At 36.1% G+C, this 27,908-nt stretch overlaps 1 long non-coding RNA gene across 1 annotated transcript in view; it reads left to right on the top strand.

Moving 5' to 3' along the window:
• The window catches only part of LOC112532117, a 214,778-nt gene that overhangs the window by 107,365 nt on the left and 79,505 nt on the right, over positions 1-27,908 (top strand). Inside the window, exon 2 of the long non-coding RNA XR_005858661.2 lies at positions 12,821-13,108. This is a non-coding gene — a long non-coding RNA (uncharacterized LOC112532117). The remainder of the gene's footprint in view (positions 1-12,820; positions 13,109-27,908) is intronic.

The raw sequence follows: 27,908 nt of genomic DNA, 5'->3' as shown, positions 1-27,908 counted from the left end.
CACACACTGACATATATATCCACATATGTGTGCACACAGGGGAAGAGAGAGGCAGAACAGGAGAGTGAAGGTGCACAGGAGAGGAAAAACATGCAAAAGAGGGAATGAGGTATAATGTGAAAAATAGAGATGCACTTTCAAAAATAGAGCTACATTTTTAACCCCGTTTTCTTTCCTTTAAACCAACTGAAAAGAATACCGCCCAGACAATTTGCTGCCAGGGAACAGAAAGAGCTTCGCTGCATTCATCACAAAATCAGGCATCTATTTGAAAAGCAAAATTCCTTTACCAACGATACGTGCCCGTGTCTTTCCTAGCATTACTGAAGAGGCTGTCATGAGTGACTGGTTTAAAAATCAGCTCAAACAGAAAGCAAATCCACAGAGGCATCAGCTATTAGAGACATATTCTCAGAGCTGAGGCGAGGTCTCAGGGGATAATGCTCTGACAATCTTTGTCCAGACAGATGCATTTTTGTCTCCTTGAAACATTTCTTCAGGTTCTCAGCACAGGGATGATGGAGGACAATCTGACTTGGGGAGGAGCAGTATAGCTTGGGGAGTTGAGGGGCTGCAGATCAGGAGACAGGCTCTCATCCCTTACTCACACTCAGAGTTCTCACAGAGCCTTTGCTTCCTGCCTCGCATCGTTTTATCTTTGCTCCTTCCTTTGCTGATTCCTGTCTCCTGCACATGTTCCCTGCTCTGAGCAAGGGAGAGATACAACAAAAAACTTCTGAGTTAGCAGCAAACTGAAGATTTTACAATATGATAGAGCTAGCAAGCTGAGCAGCAAAGCTGCTTTACATACATGTGGTTTTGTATCTTCAGTCACACATGCACAAAATACCCCAGAAATATGTGCAACGTAACCAGCTATCGCAACTTATGGGTCCTCATTCTTCTCTTTTCTCACTAGTTTTCCATGGTCTGTTGTTCTTGCTGATATCTTGTCTTAAGTACAGACTGCCCATTCTTGGAAGCTTGGATACTGCTTCATTTGCTATGCAGAAAATTGCTGATCTTGTAGTCTTGTGTTGCTGATTTTCCCCACCTGCACCCAGGAGAAGAAGAAATACCTCCCTCCGGAGTCTCAGCCCCCTCATGCTGAATCCTTCTGGACATGACTGGTGGAAGTCCCAGACTGCCCTGACCCCATCACTGTGGCTCAGTACTACAGACTGACAGCAAAGTCAATGGAAATGCATTATTTGTCCCCAGTGCTCAACCATGACCCTAGACTGCCACTGTTAATGGTGTCTGGGCTGTTATGGCCAAATTACCAGCAGCCTTAACATTGAGGGGTGGGATGGAAGGCTACCAGATGATATGCTCAGGTTTCTGGATTCTTAAATTTATCGGTGTTACACTATTGTACATGATTAAAACAACAACAACAACAAAACAACCCCATGTAGATGAATTTCTATTACATGTCTGGATCCTGCTCAGTCTCTGAGGCCCTTTACTCTTGCCATGATGGGTTCATGAAACTACAGCTGCAGATGGTCCAGCAGTCCCCATGTGGGGAGAAGTATCCCCAGAGTGGTCTAAATTGGTGACTCATGCAGACTCAGTCCTCACGTAGCTCCTCCATACATCGGATGTCCCCCGTTGCCTTTCTAGTGCAGCTCCCCATTCACTTTGTGCTATCAGAAGAGCCAGGATCCAGAACCCCAATTTATTGGCAGTGTGTGCATCTCATGTATAAAGCACATCTCTAATCTTTCCATCTATGTCAGCCTGACAATCTGTGGTACTCCAGTGTACATGTTACCCAATGGAATGGAAAACTCATTTTAAAAGCAGTTTCTTGCATCAAATGGGTCAAAAGAAAGCAGTTAAAAATCAAGAGCTAAAAATTATCTGTCTGAAACAGCATACATCTTGCATGGTTTTGTCATGTGTGCAGCAGGGTTAATGTCGTTTTCTCTCCATTTTTAAAAATCCCTTCATTAGATCTTTGGGCTTCTAATGTGTTGGGTTATAATGTCCCTTCGCTTGCCCTAAGCACTGTATAATACATACTCTAGTAAAATAAAAGGCCTCCTGCAGGTGGTGCTACAATGCTGCAAGTATTTTTAATTAGAATAAACAACAACAACAAAAAATCCTCCATTGTAATTTCCCTCTTCATTATAACAAATGCAAACCTCTCTGTGAGACTAACTCATTATAGGCAGACAAATCCTAACTAGCATCTAACACAGCTGTACAGGTAAAGTGTCTTGGAGACCGGGACTTAACTCACTTTCTTGATAACACAGCTCTACTTTCTCAGCACAGCTAGGAATTTTAGTTATATATTATGCAAATTGCTAGTTTTCCCTCTGTCTATTCTGAAGAAAATTCTGGCTTCAGTCTTCATTGCCCAATAACTTGTACAGTCAATAATTTTGGTGCAGAAAGAGGACAAAGTAGTTCTAAGATGTCATTTATCTGATAGGTTAGTATCTTACACCTCACATGAGCAGTATTTATGTCCAAACAACAAATAAGGAAAAAAATCCAAAAGCCTGCTAGCAAAAAAAAAAAAAAAAAAAAATAGTTTTGGAATCTCTGATTTACTGCAAACTACAGAAAATAGCTTGGCTTAGCCAACAGAGCTCAATGGCCTCTGCATAGGTACAGATAGGACTCTTTTCTTTTAGCCTTTAAATCTGTCTGATGGCCCAACAGAATGAGGGCGTTTTTTTAGGAAACAAATCTAATGTGTGGAGAAAAACACTATCATTTTAAGCCTTCATCTGAACAGTCTTTAAAAAGGACAAAGAAGATTGTCATTCGATGGATTTTCTTAAGAACTTTTATCTTCTTTCATATCTGCTGACATCTTTTCCTCTTTATATATCTTCTTTCATTGTTTTGATTTATTTGTCATTGTAGAAGGAATGAAGGAATAATAGGAAAACATAAAAAGCAAAACAATAACCTATTTTGATTAAGCAAGAACTAGTTTAAATATGATTTGCTTCTACTTTCAGTTTTCATTTTTATCCTAAATGTACTCTTAAGACATTGTTTTTATTCTTTTAATGAGAATATATTTCAAGTGTGCCTAGTCACAAAATGTTGCAATTTATTTGTAGTTAAATAACCGGGGAGGGCATCCTGTGATCTTTCCCCACTTCAGCTTGCTCAGGGTAAGAAACAATTAAGCCATCAACACAAATGCATCTAAGGCTGTCAGATCAGAAGATAAATGAAGGTTGAATGATGATGTGGTACCAACACTTCCATTAGAAACAGGTTCAATTAAATTAAAAATGCAATAGCAATAATTAAAATGTATGAGATATGGCTCTCAACTAAACTTGAATCTTATGCTTCCATTTGATTTCACCTTTTTTTTCCATTCTTTATGTACTGCTTCTGAAATTTCCCAGGGAATTAACAGAGGGAGGCATAGATTTGGAGATAATAATATCACTCACTTCAGTGCTATTCCAAGGAAGGTTGTTGCAGGTATAATATTTAGTTATTTTTCATTCTCTTGTTCTCAGAGGAATAGGATGTGTCTGAGTTAGCATGGCTATTAGCTGTTCAATAACAAGTTGTGTTCCATAATTAGAGAAGACGTTGTCGCTTGTGAATGGAAAGCCTATTAGCACTCACCAATTGAATTGACAGAATATTGTATTACAAGCATCCATTTTCTTACAATGTGCTATTGTGATCAAGTAGATTTTTCTCTTCTATTTTTAGGCATTATTACAATTGGCAAAACAGATTTTTATTTTCATGATGCAAATTCCTACTCATAGATATGGTTTTAAAACACAGAAAACAATTCCTACCAGAAGACAGCTTTGTCATCTTGAAAAATCAGATTTTCAAGATGACATTTTCTGATGTTTCTTTGAAAAAAATCAGTCTTCAGATGAGGTTTATAATGAAAATAAATTAGAGTAGAAAGATTCAGTGTCTGTGTATGAGCATCTTTTCTCCTCTAGGGAAGAAGGCTTTACCTTTGAGTGTTAACTTTTGGAGACACTAACCTCTGGGAATATTCATATGGATGTTATTTCTGGCCTTCTTGAAGCACATTGTACTGTCCTTGAGGGTACATGAATGACACACCAGCCCAGACTTACCACTCCAGGGGTTTCTGCAGATAGCAACAGATCTCCCTGGAGGATCCTCCCTTTATGACCCATATATTTTATGACTCCATGCCTTTGTTAGGATGAGGCCCAGTTGTTGGCATGGGTCAGACAACAGAGTCAAGATTAGAGGAGGACATGTGGTTTGAGGAGCTTTTATGTGATACCTGGTGCTTAGCTGCTTAGTGCTGCAGAAACTGAAGTAGGTTATTGCAGCAGAGATGTAGGCATACAGGGGACTTTATTGACTAGTGGCCCACTGGCAAAGGGGTTGTGTGTGAAGCAGATGTTGGATTCAGACATCTCAGGTGGCACTGAGGCTATGGTTAGATGAAATTGTCTTTCTGTACATTTATTCTCTTGCAGTATATAAATATAATAATATGATACAATACAATACAATACAATATAATATAATATAATATAATATAATATAATATAATATAATATAATATAATATAATATAGTATTTCCTACAGTGTTTATATATAACGCTCCTCACCATAGTTCTTTCTATCACTGCCATGTACACATCATTACAGAGCTGTTGTGAAGGCCAACCACACACTATTTACAATGCATTCAGAATTATTGTTATAATTAATAACTATTCACTATTATTACCACTGCTTGTAGAAACATAAATTCTTCTGAAATATGGTTTTGAAATTCTTTGAATTTCTTACATCAGGTTTGAACAGAGAGCATGTTCCCCAAAATTTAGATCTTGGTCATCATTTTCAACATAGAGTTACAACTGGGTGGAGTGCCTGACATATAGAAAAAAATGAAAAAATTCATGAAGTAGGTTCTCAGGTTCATGCATACCAAGTGTTGTTAACATTTTCAGTCATAAAATGGTAAATATGCAGGAATGAGATTTTCAGTATCATACTCCTTTTAGCTTTCTACCACCAGGAATCACAGAAAAAGAAAAGAAAGGAAAAAGAAGGACATTCCTTTTTGAAAAACATTAGAGAACATTATGGAAAAAGTGATTCAATTACGTGAATAATATCCTTCAGTTTTTCCCCCATGTTTTTGTCTAAATTCATATTAATTGTTATTTACTCCATGTGTTTGCATGAGAAATTGGAAACATTTATTAAAAATTACAAGTCTTATGAGGAAATCTTTTTTTCTGGTTAGAACTTCCAGATCATAAGGAATTAGATATTTTTGAACACAACACGGAAAACAATTTTGGTGTCAGGCAAAACACATTTTTAAACACCTCTAAATTAATATCTTTCACAATAATTTAGAAAAGATTTTCATTTTGTAACCTGACATATGATGAGCTTTGTTATGTAGGTGAGTTGCCTACATGAAAACTCTCCATAGAACAATTCCTTGTCAACATGTACAGGCCATGAACAGAATGTGAGGCCTTGGGAAGGACTATACCACACAGTAAAACATGACTGTATCTGTCCTGAAAGGGTCTAAAGGTAACATTCAAAATATCTCCCTTCAAAGTGAACTGATTATAGAGGAAGATATTAGATGAGGACAAAGTGAAAACAGTAGAATAAAGTCTTTGTTGAATACTAGTATATTTCCAGATAATGAGAATTGATCAGTGGTTTCCCAGTATGTTTCATGAATATCTTTGCAGAGGGTAGCTACAAAGAGCCCATGTGGGGGTTCAATATGCACAGTGGAGAAGAGAGAGGTTCTGCAGGAGCAGGCCAAGCATATCTGCTGGCATTTTACTCTACAGATGGCTTGCCTACGGAGTCAGCAGAGCAGATACCTAGACAGCTGAGAAGCACAAACGATCAGTGAGGCTTGATGGGGGAACTGGGAATGGCAGTGTGTGCACAGACGTGATACTGCTGTATACCTGGGTATGAGGTAACTCAAGATCTGACTGGATAGCCATTTGGAAATCCTGCTGGGATTGAATGTTGGGATTGAATGATGTGCAGAAATGGTTTCAGATTCTGAGGATAGAAAATGATTTTTAAAGGAAACTGCACTGTTCTTTTCTTTTTCACAGTGAAATTTCATGTAGGAGTATTTCTTTTTTAAGTTCCCTGCCATGTGATGAGGTCTGTTGAAGCAGTAGATATGAACTTTGGCATATTCTGGGAGCTGACAAAAAATCTTTAATTAGATATGTGTTTCTTCATGAATAAATATTTTGCTTATGATTAATGTCTGCTTCACATAAAATACTGTGATCTTTATTAAGGAAAAAAAAACCAAAAACAAGAACAAAAACCTAACAGGAATCTTGAAAATAGAAAATTTTAATCCTGATATATGGATTAAATGCAGAAACGTGAAAATAGCAGTCGTGTTTCCTGCTCCATTTCTCCTTGGTCTCTGACTGCTAAAGAAATCATATCTTCTTTTTTTTTTTTTTTGTTGTGACTAGTGTTCAGCAGTTTTTCAGCAGAAAAGGAAATGAATATATGCTGGTCAGTCTTCCCAGGAGGACAGAGGGAACAGAGGGTCCAAAGGTGTAATTACTACAAGGCATTTGCTGCCTACTTTCACCTCTGGATGTGGATGGAAAGGTTCCTGCTGGTGGTTTACATATGCTGGGGAAAGGATAATACGCAGAGTAATTGACAAGGAGGCAAATGAGAACAACAAGCTGTAATAATGGTCTTTTCTTTTCTTTTCTTTTCTTTTCTTTTCTTTTCTTTTCTTTTCTTTTCTTTTCTTTTCTTTTCTTTTCTTTTCTTTTCTTTTCTTTTCTTTTCTTTTCTTTTCTTTTCTTTTCTTTTCTTTTCTTTTCTTTTCTTTTCTTTTCTTTTCTTTTCTTTTCTTTTCTTTTCTTTTCTTTTCTTTTCTTTTCTTTTCTTTTCTTTTCTTTTCTTTTTTCTTTTCTTTTCTTTTCTTTTCTCTTCCTTTCTCTTCCTTTCTCTTCCTTTCTCTTCCTTTCTCTTCTCTTCTTTTCTCTTCTTTTCTCTTCTTTTCTCTTCTTTTCTTTTCCTGCAGTGACAAATGTAATTCAACATATATCACATCTACTTACTCTACATATAAGGAAAAATATACTTATGCCTGTAATAGTTCTCTGTAAATGTTCAGCTCTTAGCAGCAAACACATAAGTTCCCACCACTGAAAAAAGAAAAATGATTTACAAAATGTTACTCATGAAGGAAAGAAACAAAACCAAGGGCCAAAGAAAGAACAAGAAGATACATAAGCAAATATATTTGCATACACTTATGCACAAATGCATACTTATATGCACATCTTCATTTCAAACATTAAGTGGGGTTAACATGGTTAACTTTGGACCACAGTAATGTAGACCCTGGCTCTGAATTTTCTCTGTAGACTACTTGAAAATGTGACAAATGAAAGCAGGGATATCCCACAGGGTGAGTAGTTTCGTCTTAAAACAGAAATCTAAGATCAATCAGATAAATTCCTCCCTCCTTCCTGCTGCCCCTATCATCCCATAATTTGTTTCTCTCTTCAGTGACTTAGAATAGTCTTCTCATCTCTCCAATTAGCTTAGGGAAAGAAAATCCCACAGCTATGATGTGCCATACCAATAACATGCAGAGATGGAACTCTTTTCCAAAACCTAGGCCAAGGCAAAGACATATTAATACTTGTGAAGTACTCTTTAATACTTAAAGTCTTTTTCTCATAAAGTTCCTCCTACCATTTCTAAAAATCAACCAGAATGGATTTCAAATGGGAAGACTGCAAAATCTAAATGTATTTTTGATTATATATAAATGTTTTTCTCCTATCAAAAGTTTTTCTTTGCAGGTTGTAGTGCTTAGCTGAGTCATTTTCCAACATGGAAAGTAACTTAGAAAAATCCAAAACATAGGGCTTTTTTTTTTTTTTTTTTTTTTTCCTCCTAACATTTTTGTCATGAAAGACCTCCCAGAAAAGAGTCCAGATAATGGAAAACTTTGTATCTTCATTACATTGACTGACATTTCTCAACTCTTTGACTAAATGTATGGATGTGACACAACAGTCACCTATAATCCACCAGATACATTACGTATGTCAGCGTTAGATAAACTTTCAAGTAATGTAGAATCTAACCTGAAATGGTCACAAATTAACTTCAACTCAAGTTAAAATTTTAGCAGAGTCAATGAATGTTACATGTAACTCAAAATACTGATACAACCACCTAGAAGTACTGTCCGCACAACTAAAGAGTGCCTTTTGATAAGTTGCATGTCACTTTACATTGCCCATCAGTATACAAAACAGCAAGGAACGATGTTGTAATGAGATAGAATACTGGACCTAAATGAGATTACCTTTGGGGCTATAAGTGACAAAGATGGAGATGAAGATAGTTACCTTGAATTCCTATTTTCCATTCCTTGCCTGCTGTAACTAGAAACAGGAGGAAAAGGAAGATTTGCAAGTCACGATACTTAACCAACAATGAGGTCTCTAAAGGGCTCCAGTTTAACCATACATGAGCCTTTTGGCAAGGTTCATTATGAACGCAATCAGGAAGCCAAACTGAAGCCTTATTGGGGGGTATTTCTGCCCTCACTATGATGTGGTCTCATCATGTCACTCAGGAATGAGGCACTTGCTGTTACATTAAACACAAAAATAACACAGGAAATTGATTTATGTTGGCACAGTTTTCCTACTTTAAATTATTTACCTGAAATCCAATCCAGAACTGCAGTCAAAGTATAGTTCAGAGCTCAGATTTCTAGGGCTCACATGTTAGAGAACTCAACATTTGTTCCAGATGGCCCATCTGGCTTTGATTACTATTTTCTGGTAAATAAAATGAAGAGGGTACATAGATTCCCTGCCACATTGGAAGAAGATAAAATAATGTCAAGAGGTTTATTAAAATAAATGAAAGTAGACATAGAGTGAGAAGAAATATTAGAAGAAAAATATATCTGCTTTCAGAACAGGTCTTCAGTATCCCCTTTTACCTGCTAATGGTGGTGTTTGTGTTTGGAGCCATGAGGAAAATGCGCAAAGACACTGCTCATGTTAGTTGGTAAGAAATTCCAAGAAGTTGCACAGACAGTGCAATTGTTTGAAAATACACACTGAACTGAAAACTATTTTTCTTTTATTAAGAATGCACTTTAGCTGAAGAAATAGAAAACCACACCATAGCAAAGAGACAGCTTAAAGTTAGAGGCACCTTACTTGTGAGGATGTCAAGGTGGGAAACCCATTAAGATAGCATATCAATTTTTATCGACCGTTTGCCAAACTGCCTTGCAGGTATTAGTGGAAATACTTTTGAGATAGGAAGGATTTGGTTAACTTTATGATTATCATCAGTATTTTTCTTCATGTTTTTGTGCTTTGGGTCCTAGCCAGAACCTGAAAAGGAAATACCTCTGTACCCTGAGAGAAACTATTTGTGAAGAATTTCTGGCTTGACCTTAAACAGGAATTGTCTGAAATTACAGGAAAGACTTTTTACAAGATTTCCCTTCTAGCTTTGCAAATGCAAGCCATTCAGGGGTTTTGGGTGCTTATCAGCAGCTCTGGAAAACATTTAAGGTTTGTCCAGTGTATAGCTAATAGAGAGATCCTTGGAAATAGCAAATAATAGTGCCATTTTCTCAAACTTATTCATTTCCTGACTATGTGCTGAGTTAGAACAGTATAGAGACAGAAGTAAAAACAGCATAGAAGCAGAATATTTTAATTTTCAGCCTTGAGATGTTTAGTGCAGCCATCCGGTGCTACCATAAGCATAGTATGGAAAAGGACAAGAGAAGGTAAATTTGTGTGTGTTTTATTCTGTTAACATTAGCTCTTTAAATTATAGTCCCATGGGACGTTTCCTAGTATGTGTACAGAAAGTATTAGCTCTCCACAGACAACCAACCTTAAAGCAACTCTGTGTTACAAAAAGGCTTATTTAGAAAAGATTTCTGAAAACAAAACAAAACAAAAGAAACAAACAAAACAAACAACAGGTAAACGTCTCGGTGATGGAGAGGTTTCTAAATACGTGTTTGTAACTGTCTCCTCAATGAGCAAATGGGAGAAACCATAAGAGGCTTGTCAGATGTAAATGCGATTGAAAACACTGCAGTGTAAGTGACAAACTGTAAGTGTGCTGACCTCAGGAGAACTATGGAATGCTGCAGTCTGGCTCCGTGTATAACTCCATGCCTATTAGGGAGTTTCTGAAGCATTAGCGTGCCCATATGGCCGTGGCCTCCTGTTCAGATTGCCTGTAGCACTGCTCTCTGTTACTGAACATTTACTACAGATATTTCTAAGTATGGCTGCTTGCCATGCAATAAGAAGATGTGGTCACTGGCTGAAGACTCTGGTCACTCCATCTGACCTCCAGAGTGAGAAACCAAGTGAGCTGTCCCAAAATGACTTGCCCTGCTCATTGCACAAATGAGGATTTGTACTTGGTTGAGGAAATCTCCAAATATTTTTCTCTTCTCTCCTTCAAGAAGTATAAGAAACAGCCTCCCAGATTCAACTTCCTGGGGGATGCCTTTAATTCATATAACTTCAGGAGAGACAAAAAAAGTCTGTGCATGATTAGAGAATTTCTTTATTTATGCTAATGGTATGACTGTCTCCTCCTGATATTTTATTGTTGATAACTAGTGAAGTGAATTTATGTATGTGTTTTTATCCTTCACTGGAGGACTGTTTATTTGAATCTCAATATTATCAGAAAACTCAGATACAGTTTGAGATATAATAGCTAAACTAAATAAAAATTCAACAACTTCTCTTCAGTTTACCAGCTTTCTGATTGTGACTAACCACAGATTCTCCTCAGCTCCATCTGCGAGTCCTTTTTGAATTCAGAATATTATTGTTATTAACTTACTTCGATGTCACTATTGTCACCCTCTCTGTTAGATACAGTGTGTCCACAAGAAAATATTTTTCTTGAGAGAGCTTGCAATGTAATTATTTGATGTTTAAAACAATCTAGTATCATTTAATAACAGGCTAAGTATGACTTGACTTAATTTAATATGAGAGTTAAATTTTTAAACCTTAAATTTCATGCAGGAGAACAGGAAAGTTTTTGAAGGAAACTTTGACCAACTGAAGCCAATACCTTATTTTATCAGGGGGTTATACTTCTAATACATCCCTGGCTTAAAATGAAGGCAGTGTTGACTTTAAGGAAGGCAGCAACTAGTCTAATGACTTAGACTTTCCACAGATAATTCTGTCTGAAAACCAAGAAAGTTTATTTCTATCTTTGTAACCTTATCTCACTTTTAACATTTTCCCTATTTTCTGAGAGCTCAGGCCCTCCTGCAACCCTTTTGCTTCTTTCCTTCTTTGTCCAGTTCCCATAAGCTTCTGAAGTAGGTGTAGCTCAGTATGTGGCTAGGGTGGGGTTTTCATTTTGTTTTGTTTTTGTTTTCATTTTTGTTTTGTTTTGTCTCAATAACTCTTCTCTCTACTGTGCACATCTCTTCGGCCCCTTTCTGTTGAAAGTATTTCAGTCCAATACAGGCAGAATGATCACAGCAATGTGATCAAAGTTCAATGAATGTAGAGAGATTATGCAAAACAAACAAACAAACAAATAACAACTATCAAAGTTAATTTAGTGTTCTGTGTGACATAGCTTTTCTAACTGTAATAAACTAGAGTAAACTTTATAAAGATTTTCTTGAAATAAATAGAATCTCATCACCTATACCTGAAATCAGAGCATAGTTCAATACTAACACTCTGTGGCTGTCTCATCAGCAAATCAATATTCCTAAAAGTTAAGGGCTATCAGGCATTGTAGTGAGATGATGGTGACAAGAGGGGAGAGATCAGCATGCCTGTCACGTTCAGACTGAGCCATAAGGATGTCTGAGAGCACAGCATCTCTCTGAGTCGCACAGTCTGACAGAAACACTTGAAAAAAAAATCCATATTTTAATAACATGTTAACATTATGTTAATCTCATAGTTGCATATACCAAAGTGACCAACATCAACTCTTTTTAAAAATATTTACTTTTACTGGAAAACTTTCTTCAGTAAGTTACTTTTGAAAGATCAGCTACCAGCATGCTTGTCTTAAAATTATTTCTTGCTTCATTAGTTAAGCATTCTGTCTCCTATCCAGTGAAGAGATGTATTTTTAAACTCATATTTAGAGCCTAATCCAGAACTTATAAACAATAACTGATTGAATACATTGATATTATTTCACAAATAATTTTGTCTCGGTATTTTACTTTCTTAAAACAAAATCTATGAGCAGTGAAAATGAGTTCAGTTTAATACTTCAAGCAAGGCAATTAAAATTTTTTTTTTTTTGTGTGAAAATATTTAATTTCTTAATTGTTGCATGTGATTTTGAGGTTCTGCTGGATTTAGTAACAGAACTACAAATGAAACAATTATTTAAATCTGTGTAGTATAAAAATATTTATTATGTGGTACAGCAGATTCATTATCAGCCAAGCAATGATTTATGCAGCTAATTGAACTGTACTGTCTCTGAGTACAGAAATCTAACATCTTTTCCATCTCATGACAAATAAAGCACTCCATGAATCTTAGTCTTATGTCGTTCAAATATGGAACAAACACCCATGATCACTGAGAAACTATTTCTCCTTTTAATTCTCCCACCGTACTCGGAGTTTATTTTTCACTTTTTATGTTTTTAATTTGTAACATGTCTTAATTGGAAATACAGAAATAGGATAAAATAGAAGTTTTTTTTTTTTTTTCCTAAGACATTCATTGAATTTTTTGTTTGTTTGTTTGTTTGTGTGTCTTCATATAGGGCCCATCAGATGAGCAGGATGGATCTTTCTCATGAAAACTAAACCAGCTTGTACATAATAGCTAGTACAGAACATGTGCGTGTTTGAACAGAAGAGTGAGTCTAGGTGAGAGAGAATTGACCGGGCACTCAAATCAACAGTTCTTCTCCGAGCAGGAGCCTGAAGAGTGGGAGTGTAAGATGAGAGGGCATACTTCAGTGAAGAGCAGTGCCCTGGGAAAAGGGCAAGACGTATGGACAGTAGTCTCTGCTTGAGGAACACTACTGCAACCTGCTGAGGATCTGCTGGTATGTGATACAAATGATTGTGTAATCCTTTCATGAACTAGGTCTTGGAACTGGGATAGAGGATATAAATGATTGCAGAATTCTTTTCCTAAAATGTGCTGTTGCATGCAAACGTCACCGAGTTGATGAATATGTATTAAAGCCATGAAGTCACTGGCAAAGCCCCAAGAAGGGCAGGCTAGCTCTCCTCTTGGAGCTAGCTCACTCCAGCTACTTTCATTTCATTCTTGCATTGAAAATTTCTCCAGGCTGCAACACCACACACTACCAACTGACAGAGAGCTGTTCCAGAGCTGCAAGCCAGGAGCAGGATGCTCATTAAGAGGTGGTCATCAAACACTTTCTCATCAATCTCTGCAGGGCTTTTTTTTCTCAAATACATTGATAATAGGTTGCCTATAATAGGTTGCATACTGATCAGTATGGTTCTGGCTTGCATTTGTGAATTTTTCTGTCCAATATCTCTATATTGGAGAGAAGCACTTGTGAAGCATTCCTCCATTCTTCCTTTGTTTACCAAGGGAAGAAGAATGCTTTATTATTGTATTTTCCATCTGGGCTCTTCCCTGTTTGGGTACCAGTCCATAAGTGAACGTCTCCCACTTATAATAAATTCTGAATGATATCTGTGAAATACTGAATTAATATCATTTATATAAGAACATAATTTTGTTAGTACACATTTTTACATATTTCATGTTACCTAAACAGCACTTTTTTACCTCAGTCATTGACAATGGCAAACAATACTACTGGTACCAATGACAGCTTCTGGACCTGTTCTGGTGGCTAATACTTTGGAGAAGTGTGTGCTGCATAGATTAAGAAATATTGTATTTTGTTTTGCAGTACATATAGTATTCTATGCTGTTATGATGTAATTAGAATGGTTATATTTGAAAATAGGAGAACCGCAGAAACACCATGGGATAACAAAAGGCATTAGTAGGAGGAACAAAGTTAGATTACATACTCATTTGATTTATATTATCGTTATTTTACCCTTATGATCAAATGAAGATATTTGTAGACTCCAAGTAATTGTGGCTAATCTTAATTTCCTCTCATTCTCCTTCGTGGATTCCATGGTCTCATCCCACTCACTGTGAAATCATCCAGTATTTTCATTAAAAGAATATTTTTTTCCTCTACTGGCTGATACTCTGTTATGAAATTTAACCCACTTGGATTTGCAAGGAGAACATCTCAGTTTTCCAGTCCCAAAATAAGTACTTTTGTGCCAGAGTCAACAGGAAAAGAAGACTTAGAGCATCCAACTGACTTAGTTTCACATTTCCCTGATGCCCAAACAATTGGAAAGCAGCAGGACCAAAACATTTCATAAATTTCTTCCTAGGTGGTACAGACAATAAGACAGGATGTTTGGATCTTTGGCCAGTCCCTACAGGAATATTACAACACACAGATACTTTGTGAATACTACACGCACATTTGAGGCACATTAAAACTTAACTGGACAACATATTAGCAAGTACACTTTAGGGAACAGTTTTGATCTGTCATGCAGTTGAACTGCACGATGTAGCAGGTATTAACACTTTCTTGTTGAGCAGCCCTGCACGTGGTGCATCTGTTTCCTCCACCAACTTTTTTCAATTGTCTTAGGTTGTGAAACAGGTAACCCGGGCTTTTTTTCATTGCTTTCAATATGATAATAATAATTGCCAAAATAAAAAAAAGTAAAAAAAATTCTTAGCAAGAGAGGCAGTTAAACATAGAAAGAAAACACCAGTGGATGACAGTGATTTCAGTTTCAATTCTGAGGAAATTTAGAAAAAAAAAAAAAACAAAACAACTCAGTTTGTTCATCTATATTATTCACATATGGTTAAAAGAATTTTACATTTGTGTTTCTTTTCTTTTTTCTTTTCTTTTCTTTTCTTTCTTTTTTTTTTTTGTAATTAAAAGCTAAATATTTCTCAGTATCCTATTTCTATTTTATATACTAAATAGACTTTTCTTTAGTTATTATTAATCCTCATGCTACTCTAGAAATCTCTTTCTGCCAGGCATTATTACAGATATGAAAAACATGTCCTATCCCAAAAAGCTCATGGTCTAAGCAGTCAAAATCAGAAAGACAGAGACTTTTCCAAGGTTGCACAACAAGCAGTGGATAAAATAAAGTGAAGCAATCTTGTCAACTCTTGGTCTCCCGCTTTGTTTTCTGGAATCTGAATTTCTTTATATATAAAAAGAAGTGTGGCATCTTATGTTATTACCTTGTACTATTCATTCACATGAGTCAAAGGGGTACACTCTCAAGTTGGTAAAGCTTTTGAGGAGCCTTTCCTCCAGTAGAAACAAAAAACTAATAAGATTTTGTCTTGCATCAGAAACATATTTATTCTATTTGGTAATGTGTGTGAGTTGGAACAAAGGATATGTATAAGGAAGAGTGATCTCCCAGGATTTGAGATGTTATTCTGGCCAGCCCAGAACATGGAATCTGCCTGTCTATTGATTTTGGGCTCATTGTCAAGATTGTCCTTAAGATAAGGCTGCTTTGAATTATGTAAAACAAAAGAATACTGTCATGAAATACCAAACTTGATTAAATGCAATTCTGCACTTTTGGAACATTTATGATGAGTGGATCCGACTGTGGGCCAAAAACTATAATCTCATCTCTTAAGAGAGATATAAAAAATGGGACTAATTTTACAGCAGTTTGATGGAAGAATAAAATTTTACTCTTGTTTTTAGTGAGAAATGACAATCTTATGTGCAAAATTTTGGGTTTTTAATAAAAAGTTCAACTCTCTTCTACCTCCTGAAAACAATCAACTATTTAAAAAAAAAACAATCTTTTTTTTTTTTTTTTTCCCCTCAAATATATGAATTACTGTTTTGGTGGAGTTTTGTTTCTTTGTTTGTTTTGTTTTGATTATTTGTCTATTAGTTGAGTATATAGATGTCCTAACAAAATACATTAATATGTAAGATTATCTTTTGGGAAAGAAAATAATATGTTAGATCAGATATTTCAGTTCTACAAAAAATATGAAGAATGAACCTTCTGAGGTAGGTTAGCCCTTCTTTTGTACACAAACCTTGATCAGTTTGAGATAAGAAAACATATTTATTACAGTTCTCTTTCTGTATGAAATCATAGCATATTTTCCATGCACTTTGAAGTGTCATAGCACATAGTCCAGTTGACTGTGGATTGTACTACCCAATAAAAGAAGTTTACAATATAAGAACTTTAGAAAACTGTCTACGATTGCTTTGGTCCATCTCTTCAAACTTTCACAATCTGCTTTTACCATCTGTTGGAGTCAGAGTTAGTCAGGTAAGCTATCTTCCTGGTCAGCTGAGATTTGAATTCTCCAGGAAAGTGCTGCCAGAGTTCTCTGCACAGGCTACACAGAGGTTAAGATGAAAATTATTTCTGGATGAAAACTTGTAGTTAGATAGCCCTAGGTAGGATGAATTATTCCATGCAATAGGACAATAACAATGATTTAAAAGAATGCAGTTTATAGCAGCATATTAATTTATGATAGTTCTTAATAAACTACTTTGAATTCTACCTTCTTGACTTTAGCTTTGTTGTGGTGTATGGTAGTCAGCCCTGTTAATTGCCCAAATTCTGAAGTTTGATTGTTTAAGCATGCTGAAAAGGCTTCACAGGATGCACCAAACTTCCTTCAGAAAGTCTGATGAATGAGGGCTTATATCGCTATTTGCAAAAGAAGATTGTACATTCATAGCAATTTAGTCCTCCCACTTTTCCTCTATCTATGCTCAATGTTTGTAAATATTCTAGTGACTGAATTTATTGGTTGTAGTTTTTGCAGGAACACTGAGTACTGGGAGATGTTAATGGAAAATTAATTTGGGGGTTATTAATGCTCCTCTGTAGAGGAAAATCTTGATTCTAATAGCTGTGGTCAAAAGCTGAAGAGCAAAATTAGTGCTACATGAACATTTACTCTGTCTCTGGTCAGAAATATCTAAAGTGGCTTAGATTTCATATATTTGGAAAGGTCTGCTGGAGTACAATTGACAGACCACAGAGCATTTGCAAAAAAACAGGCAGCAATCTTGAATGGCTAATTTGTATGAGAAAACTGCAAACTGCTTATAAAAAAATCCCCAGACAGGAATAAGCAGAACATTTGGTAAATGACTTATTCATTCAAATACTTCTATCTGTCCTCTCTATTTCGTATAGGAAGGGCAGGTGAGGACTGAAAATATTCCTTCTGAATTAAATATCACCCATATGTTACAGGACAACATTAAATTTGAAAGCCATCAGTGTCTGCAACCAAAGTTTAATGACAATCTCCTGTTTATATGAAAAAAGCAAACAGGTGAAACCTTGTTCCAAGAGCATGTGGAATAAAGTAAATTATGTATGTATGGGTGGCTGATACTTGAATGCTAATATTTCAGTTTAGAGTAGCATATTGAAAATTTATGATGATGATATGAAGATTTGTGCAGTGGGAAGTGACCATATTGTTCTGATGCTGTGGACAAATCAATACATTAGTACTGCAGTCCTCATGCTCTCAAAAATCATAAGCTTGAGTCCAAGGAATACCACGATTGCTTTAAATGTCAAGAAATATTTCAGAGCAATACAAAATATTAGAAGATTTGTGCTAAAATCTCAGAACCTGGCAACATGCAATGTAAATTCTGCCTAGTTTTACTCCAACAAAAACTCTTCACTGAAAATCTGTACACACAGACAAGTCCATACAGACTATTGAAATCTAATAACATTAATCCTTTTAATGATTTTTGAGAGCTGCCTTTAATCTTTTTTTTTTCCCTTTTATATCATGGAGATGATTATCTCTGATCAATTTATACAGCTGAAAGTTTTTGTTAGTCCTGATCACTTTCCTGAACTCAAAACTGTTGAAACATATCCCATGTTCCATATGAATCTCCTGCATTCATATATTTCCCCTGCATGGTTATCTAGAGAAAATGCTCCTGATGGCAAAAATGGGAGACCTCTGTGAGTTTGTCACTACTGAACATTCAGCTGTGGGGATGATAGGGAAAAAATGAATGCACAAATGCACACCAATTGATAACTAATGCTCTTCTTTCATCAGCAGTTGCATTCATGAGAAGCCCCTATAACTGATGAGCTCCAAGCAGTATGATGGCTCTAAAATCCTGACAATACTATCATGACCACACTAAAGAGATGCTACCATCTTCTTATAGAGTTTTCCTCTAAAAGCTGGAAAGTTAGCTTCAACTTCCTTAGCACATGACAGCTGCAGAAGTAGACAATGAAAATGAGGTAATACCTCCACAGCAACCATAAATTTATTTGACACGATACAATGCAAAACGCAAAATAAATTTTCTTGTATTCTCGTAAGTGAAAGTTCTTATCCAGAAAATTTATATATGTCAATGTGTTGCAAGGATAAATATATTTCTTTGCTAAGTCCATACCAAAAAAAAAAAAAAAAAAAAAAAAAAAGAAAAAAAGAAAAAAAATAAGCTAGCTGCTGTCAGCATTGTTCGAGGTTATGTTTTTATTCAGTGACAAAAATGCTAATAAGAAATACTTATTTGCTCAGTCTGAACAGATAGCATTTTCAGTGTCACTGATGAGATGCAATGCTGAGAAGAACTCACTTTAAAGTATTTCTAAATGAAAAATATTGCTTCATGCTCTTTAAAAAAAGAGCTTATAATAAGACCTATGTAAATATTAAAAGTAGAAGCATGTTAAAATGGGAAAAAATTGAAAAAAATCTGAAAATGTTTAATGCTTTCAAATTTCGAAATTAGGTTTAATTGACTCACTTAATTCCTCCTTTTTTTCCCCCCCTAAGTCACATGTATTTGACAATAGTTTTGGCTAATCAGAAAAATGCATATTAGCTGAATCTGAAATGGCACCCATCTCTAGAAACTTTCATTTTGCTTTATACAGCATAATTCCTAGTTATTGTTTCTTCATACACCCACAGAAGAAAATCTATAAATCAATAGTAGGGCACAGGTGAAGTAAATCATTCGGAAAATTGTTGATGTAATTTGAGAGTAACAAGAAATGGAAAAAATATCAACAAGTGCTTAAATTTGTTTATGAAAGATTTTCTGCTAAGGCTGATTAAAAAAAAGAAACATTAAGATTTTCTGCTTACCAGCTTGTTATGTCTCATTATTTTCCCTTATAAAATACATTATGAATTAATGTTTAAATATCTTGACTATAACTTTAGCACTAAGATTTGTACTCTGTTGTGAAATTTGTCAGTATAATTTAGAGGCTTATAGTCTTTTGTTATGATCAGTATTGAATTTACTGTGAAGATCTCTTGAAAACAAATGGAATTATATCTGAGGCAATATGTTTTTCAGTATCACTGTATTGGAATACATACTGTGGAATATATACGCTCACGTTACTGATGCTCATACGTTTCTCACTTGTAATGAGTCCTTGTCTCCCTTAACATCACTGAAAATATCAACATTGTCTTCTTTAATGACAGGTTACTTGCCTTTGTACTAGGATGCATCTAAGCTCATTGATCACTGCTGAGACACACCATCCATCGCCGCACTGTGCTCACATCCACTCTTTGGTCTCCATAAACATTCAGCAAGCATCAGTGAATGTGAATGGCAGCCATTTTTTCCACATGAAGGAATTCAGTGGCACACTTTTGCTTCATCTGCACTTCCATGTCAGATGCCATTCTGTCAGACTGCCCCTCTGCTGTCTGTCATCTGTCACACAGCAACAATTCACCCTCTACTGCCATACTACCAGCATCCTCCTCTGATGTCATGGTCCAACATGATAAAATAGTAAGCATTACTTTTGGACCAGCCCTTGTACTATTACCTTAACTGGCTGCAGACGTTTCTATGTCTCTTGCAATTTCAGAAGTTCTGTATTTGTTCTCCTGCATGTGCTGAAGAACTATGATTGATAAAACAAGATAATAAATTCTTTAAACCTGCTTAGTGGTGAAGTACACCGTAGACGTATCAAATTCCAGATCTACTGCATTCCTTTCACAACAACTGTCACCATTTCTTGCAGTGCTGACATTCTGTCATCATTTGCTATCTATTGGGTACTCAAAATGCATAGAATTTTTAGATTTATGAGTTAAAAAAAAATAGCTATGATGTCATCTGGAAAGTCTGCAGTAAGTAGTAAGGAAAGATGAAGAGAGTGATTTAAAAACTATTATTGGAAAAGCTGCAAGCTGCAGATTTTCCAGATGCCTATCAGAATAAGAATCTTGAGGCTTGGATCAGGATTTTGAAGTTTGAAGTAAAGATAAAAACCATACTAGCTTTGTCATCTGAGTCTGGTCTTTCACAGGAAAGGAAATAACAATAGTTTTGAGTACTCTGTCAAGAGGACTCTGTAAAATCATTTTGTAAAAAACAGAAATTGTTCCCCTTCAAAGAAAATTCTTCTAAAAGAAATTGCTTGTGTGGGAGGGTGTTATCCTGTTGTCCTAGTGTCAGTAAACGACACTAAAGCTGAGATCACAATCTGTCCATTATTCATCAGAGCAAGACAGGACAAAAAGAAAACTTTGTGACAACCATTCATAATACATTTCTTTAACTATTCATACTTTACTGACATTTAATAATTTAGGAAATAATTTTTCCTATTTAAAAGAATAATTTGCATGTTTGTTTGTTTTCCTTAAGTGTATTTTTACATTCCTCTAAGGCATAATCGTTACGTAAAATTCAGAGTATTATTGCAGGGAGGATACCAAATAAATCCTTCAGATTAATATTATTGCCATACTGAATATATGCAATTACTAATCTTTCTGCCTACCAGCTCTATCATTTACAGTAATGTACTGAGTCCAGTTTTCAGTTAAACAACAAACATAAACTAATATCTGGTGATATTGTACACAATTTTTTTCTCACAGCATATAATGGAAGTAAACTTCTAATATTAACAGTTCTCTTCAGTTACAAAAACAAACAGATCATTTTCTTTGTTGCTAAAAGGTATACACATTTAAGCACAAATTTCCAGGAAAATACAAAAGAAGTTTTATTATTTAAATAACATACCTATTCCCATGCTTAATATGTACATGGTTATTAAAAAATTTATGAACTTCTCACCTGTAATTACTCGAACAGTATTTTTTAATTTGCATTAAAAAAATTCAATTATGACATGATCCTGAATATTCCTGCTTCCTTTTTTTTTTTTTTTTTTTTTTTCATATAAGTGTCTCCCTGTTATTTTAACTGTTTAACTGGCTATATTTCATTAGAGATAGACCTCAGATAGGTTGCTACTATCTAAAAAATCACTGCAGTTAGGAAGCATTTGGACATGGACTCACATGGTGTTTGTGTGAGGAAGTAGCAAAATCACAAAAGGATGCAAAGAAGCACTTAAAACACACTAAGGCAGGCATGTCCAATGCATGGCCTGCAGGCCACATGCAGCCAGATGCAGCCCATCCTGCAGCCACCGGCTGCCCTGCACCATAGTTGTGGCAGCTCTGCCCCGCCCAGGGCCCAGCCTGGACCCAGGGGTGCATACATCACTCAGCAACAACCAAACATCAGTGTCCTATTAACACTGGGTTGAAACCAGGACATGCAGAGGACACAGTGCAATACTAACACAAATTATGGCAATAAGCACAGTGAACAGTGAACAGTAAAAAATATGCAGCTGTGCTTTTTGTTCTGAAAAAGGACTTAAGAATAGGTTTCAAGATTGCAGAAAAAAGCATCCGCTTTTTGGTATGCTTGCAACTCCATTTTCATTCAACATAAACACATTCTCCAAATGGTATGTATAGAGTTGCAATCAGATATTCAACTCAAAAAGTTTGATCATGTCTTCCTACTAGACTTTTACAAGAGAGAAACAACCCTCGCTTCACAGTCGTGCCTTATTCATCACGTCACTTTTGGCAGTACATACATTTGTGAACAAGTGTTTTCAAGAATGAAGCACAGGAAGAGTAAAATTTCATAGAAAGTCTCTGATGAACACCTTGGGAACTCACTAGGAATTGCAGCCACTGACACTGAAGCAGACTGACACACTAGTTTCACAAAAATAAGGTCACATATCCCACTAGTCCTTTGTTTTTATTGTTCTTTCTTTCACTGTTTCAAGAAAAAAAAAATTAAAAGAAATTCTGTTCGTGATATGATTATATTATGAATTTTACAAAGGTTGCTCCAAAAGGAATGTTTCCAGTTTTATGCTGTTGTCCCATTGAGTTCCTCCATGTGGAAAAAAAAGCACCCATTGACATTCATTGATGCTTGCTGAATTTTATGGAGACCAAAGAGTAGATGTGAGCACAGTGAGGCAGTGGGTGGTGCTTTTTGGCAGCAGTGACAGTGACAGTGCATCACCTCTGCTGGTACTGGTTTTGATGAGTGTGGCCATGCAGGCTCTTGTCCATTGCTGGTGATAAGGCATAGATAATGGTGGTGACTATGTTGAAAACTGTTGTTTTGTAGCAGAGAATTTTCTCTATCAATAAGAGTTACTGTGCTTATAGTTTCTGTTGCGGCTTCCATGGAAATAAATAGGAAACACTACCTATACCTAGGTATATGTGGCCCAAAACAATTCCTCTTCACTCAATGCAGCCCAGGCAAGCCAAAAAGTTGGATACCCATGCAGTAGCAGGAACTGCTTTTAAACCAAACAAAATTACTCTGCATCTCTCATCATGAAACTTCCATGTAACATCACTGTCTAATAATCAGCAAAGAGCTCAAGGCTGGTAGTTGGCAAGAGGTGATGAATGGAAAACACTGAAGAACGTGGAGCACATTAGAAAGATAAAGACTTTAAAATTAAAAAATAAAGACCCAGTTCATTTGTTAATTAACTCTAAATGAAGCTGCTTCCTGGTTACCTTGTACATAAGCAATACCAGTTGGGAAATCTCTTTTCCTTTAGCAGTCCTTAAGGCTGAGGACTTGCCTCCCTTTGCTGCTGGCAGCAAGCTGCTTCCTGCCTCGGGACAGGCTGAGGGATGGAAGTTCCTGGACAGGAAAGCACAAGACATATCTATGGTGGAGAGCAAGGGCCAGACTGCATGCAGTCTCCGTAATCTGTAGGAGGAAGTCAGCTAGAGCCAGGATGATATGAATTAGTGCTACTGTTTTCTGTCCATTATTCCGTATGGTTTCTGACAAACCTTTCATCAACCCGTATATACACTGGGGAAATACGTAACCATTCCCTGCGCTTTTGTACTGTTGTTGCCTAACTCAAAATTGTCTTCATGTAGCAATTTTCAGAGAGTGCAGAACAAAGGCAAACTGCTGAAGGCTCTAAAGCTCAGCTGGAGAAACAGCTGTTGTCATTTATTTTCCTTCTCAAGGTGCTGTAGTCTAATGTATACTGCATTTTAAAAATGCAGTTTATTTTGAGCTCAAGTACAGCCTGCCTTGCTCCTTAGAAATCAAGTGTGCTGCCAGTGCTTTTGTTGTTACCTGTCCTGCCTGGGTAAAGGCGGTTGTCTTGGCACTGGGTGACACTGGTTGGGTTGCCGCCATGGAAGCAAGGAGCCAGCCACATCATTATCCAAAATAAAAAAATACATTTATTAATACTAAAATTGTTGCACATTCCTCGATATAATTAAAAGATATAAATTATAATATTTCATTAATTATTAAATAATTAAGATAAGTAGATCTGCATAAAATTCTAGCTTGAGGGCTAATTATTTCAGCAGCTTTGTGCTTAATAGTTGGACCTAGGATAAGACAAAATGTAAAGGTAACAAGCCACAGATTTATGTCAGACTTCTAGAAACCTCTCTGTCTTATTTCTGTGTGCATATATAGGATACATAATAACTGTGGACCTTAAATGTTCTCAAGCCTTTCATCTTCTCAGCTAAACTCTGTTTCTCTATGAGACTTTTGAAAAATCTTTTAATTATATTTTGTCTCTTTAAAGGATCAATATTTCTTTGTTATGCTCATATAGTTATGCTCATATTACAGAGAGAAAAGCAGCAGCTAAAATTAGGTCATTTTTTTATGTACAAAAATGCCTAGAAAACTGTTGATATATGCATTTTCTTGATTAAGTTAAAATAAATGAATGTCTTACCTGACTTACCTTTGAAATATTGTTATAGATGAATATAACATTTAGAACTCATGATGTTACATTTCTAAAGCAATTTGCAAACATGACATTAATTACTAATTAAGTGATTTTGTTACAAACTATAATCATTACCTAATTAGTTTTCAAAGCAGCTGCATGACATACAGAACACAAGCACATCTCTTTATCTGAACACATGGACACAGCCTTCATGCACTGCTTCTTGAACAGTCTTCTTGAAGGTCTGTCGGTGTCCAAACTGACAGTGTTATGGTTTTATTGCCCTCTCTTTTTTATATTTCAATATTTTTGGAAAGGTTTTATTACTTATATACATTAACTGTGTTATATATTTCATATGCAGCACAAGACAATTGCTCTTCCTCATCACTCAGTATGGTCTAGGCAAGCCAGTTGGACATCCATGGACTGTGTCCGTAACATACTTTGTCATCTGCTCCAAGAAGAGCAACCAAATAAATAATCTCTCATGGAACAACTTACTCCAGAGCTATATAGAATAATCTTTCCCTTTTGTCTTTTGTTTTTATATAATTTATCATGAAATTGAGTGCATGGAGTTTGTGCCTTTGTGGTAGCAGTAGCCATGGAACATTCTTGGTGTATTAGGAATTTTTTCATGCCATTGCAAGTATTTCTAAAAAGAGGATTGCAATAAAATCCTAAATGTAATCTTCACAGTGCTTTCTATCATGTTATATCACTGCAATTACTGTAGATTCACTGTTGGATTCCTTTACCCTGAAAAGGTCTTATATCTAGTGTGACACACACACAGTGAGTTTTAAATAATTGCATGGACTCATGTATTAAGGGCACTGACTGGAGCTGTCAGTCAGTATAGATAGCAATGCTATCACAATCGGGGCAGGTTATTGTTACATTTCATTTCATTTAATTTCATGGACAAAGCTAGATTGTCATCTTTGTAATGATTTACTTACAGTTCAACTGTGATATACTGGGCAAACAACTCATAGGGTAATGTTACCACGTTATGTGTATCTTTTTGCAGACCATAAGACCCAGTAAGATGTTGAATTCTACAACTTGATATTTTTTTATATTGAAGTAATCCAAAAATGTTTACAGCTGACAAGGCAACTTTTTCTATCTGTACTGGATAATATGTTCCCGTTTTCTCTACTTTTTTTTCCCAAGTTTCTACCATTTTAGAAGTAAAAAATATAGTGGGTTCATAAAGTTCTGGAGCACTGACACAGAGCGCTTTGCCACAGAGATTTGATAGTGCAGAAGTCAGCAGCAGCTGAGTCAAGAACTTCAGTGATCTCAGATGCTTCACACCATAAGGGTATGAGGGAAGAGCTTTCCTCAAAGGAAGATGGAAAGCTGATATTTAATGGTGAGCTCAATGTGAGTTCCAAGAGCCTGAAGGCTAAGCCAATCTCCAGGAGTTACCAACCTGAGACAGACAGAAGAATGGGAAATTAATGCACTCAGAATGCGTAATATATGCTGTATTCTCTGATGTTTTAATAAATGCTTACGAAATGATGAGCATCTAGTCCAGCAACAGATTACCACTTTTGTGGTATGGATGATTTGGTCCACATGTAATGAGGCCTATCACAGTGGAATATGAAGGAGCACAGTGTAGTAAGCCAGTCCCCACTCTGATACTGAATTACAGAATAGATACAGCCCTCCCAAGTCACTTGGCAGTCAAAGTTGAAGTAAACCAAGGGCTGTGTTGCTGGAGTCATTGTTAAGAATATTACACCAAAACACATAAGTAAAGGAACAATGCCAGAATTTAAATAACTTAAATGTATCATTTTAATTCTATACTAACCGACAATATTTATTCTGTGATTATAATGATGAATTCTATAAATAACCATTCAAATTTAACATTCATGTAAAATATTCTTGGAAACCTCTTGGAAACCAGATTTCAACAGTGGAATGCAATCATAAGGCACTGATTAGTTGTTTTTGTTCTTTCTTTTTTCTTTTTTTATTATTCTGTGGTTCAAAATATTTTTTCATAATTAATCTTGTAATTCAAATTTTCAAGTCTATCAACAAATTCTCGAACAAATTCTCAGATTAATTGGGATAAATAAGGTGAATTTGTGCTGACATGCCAGTTTGGCAAACTTAGGAAGGATGAAGGAAGCTGAAGCACTGCTATAAAGCCCTGTTTGCCAGTTTGGGTGGTACCATTTAATGACAGGGAATAACCAAGAGTTGTGAATGGTAATGTTTTAGATCTAGTGCAGTTGTCTGCTTGGGAAACTGAGTCAGAGCCTTTAGGACAGAACAGCTCCTCTCCCCTATCTGCCCTATTGCAGGTAGGCATCATAATTAGTAAGCCCCAGGAATCTCTGTGCAATACCAGGATGTCGATAGTTTACGGGCTGGTCTGGCCTGGTTCTGTGACTAGTGGGGCGGAGGGATTTTTTTTTTGCAAAATCCACACCTCTGGAAAAGGGAAGCAGGGGCCCCCCCACAAAAAAAGAATAATTAAAAACAGCGGCAATGATCTGAGGAGAAACAAACTAATTTACTAAATATAGTATTGGAATGCACAATAACACACTATAATACAATATAATTCAATATAATTGTTAAAAAAAAAAAATCAAATATAATTGAGAGAAGGATTGTCCGAGAGCTAAAGGCCTTACACTAATACCGAAGCCTTGCGTGCAGTCGGGAGCAGCAGCGAGACGATCCGAAAGTGAGCACGATGAGACAAGAAGAAGAAGGGCTCAGGTCAGGTGACCTACAGGCCTTATATCTGATCCCCTGAGCAGGAATGATAACAGTACTCGAACAGTCTACTGGTGAACGTAGTTCTTCTTCTCTTCTGGACAAGTACTCAGAACTAGAGCATTTGCTCTTTAACTCCCAGTACACTGCATGATGTTATGATGTGGAATACCGATAACTAAAAATCATAAAGCCATGACACAGGATGAGTCCTTACTTCAGATTTTGAAAGGTTTCATTAGATAGTGTTTTCCTCATTTTCTGGCTACCTTACCTGAAAGCCTGATTCTGATTTATAGAAACGTTAAGAAATCACAACATTTGTGAGAGTGGAGGGCAGTGGGATTTTAACCTACAAAACATTTCACAGAGCTAATCCCTCAGTCTTAATCTGGACATGAATAATCCAGTCAGAGAGCCTGACACTAGTCATCATCTCAGTGTCACTAATATACTGTTCATTTTGGTGTTACTGGTTACAGCTGTGAATTTGAAATTATTTTCCCAGTCAGGGTATTCACATTGCTGCTTACATATTCAGGAGCACATATAGATGGTTAGGCTGACAAATCATCATTACCCTGTTTGCACAGCCTGTATTTTTATACACTAATTAGTTTAATTTCTAATTGTTTGCAGAATATGTTGTTTGCAACCGTAATAGAGAAATTTTTCCTTTTGGAAGGATTTTTACCATCTTTCTACATTCAGTGCAACTATTTGATTGAGTTCAAGTCTCCATTTCGAGAGTTTTCATAACTGGAGGAGACCTTTGCAGCAGTAACAAGGATGGATTCTCCTTTAAGGGACAGAGGCAAGATTGCCAGAATCCTGGATCAAACATAGGAGAGCTAATTAAGTTTTCCAATGAATCTTTCCATAGATCACTTGCTGTCCTTGCTACACAGGCTGTGGATTTCCACTCAG

The sequence above is a fragment of the Gallus gallus genome, chromosome 3, assembly GCF_016699485.2.
Source record: "Gallus gallus isolate bGalGal1 chromosome 3, bGalGal1.mat.broiler.GRCg7b, whole genome shotgun sequence".
In the NCBI taxonomy this organism is placed as follows: domain Eukaryota; kingdom Metazoa; phylum Chordata; class Aves; order Galliformes; family Phasianidae; genus Gallus; species Gallus gallus.
Note: the sequence above shows the minus strand (reverse complement) of the source record. Positions and strands in the feature narration are given on the sequence as shown.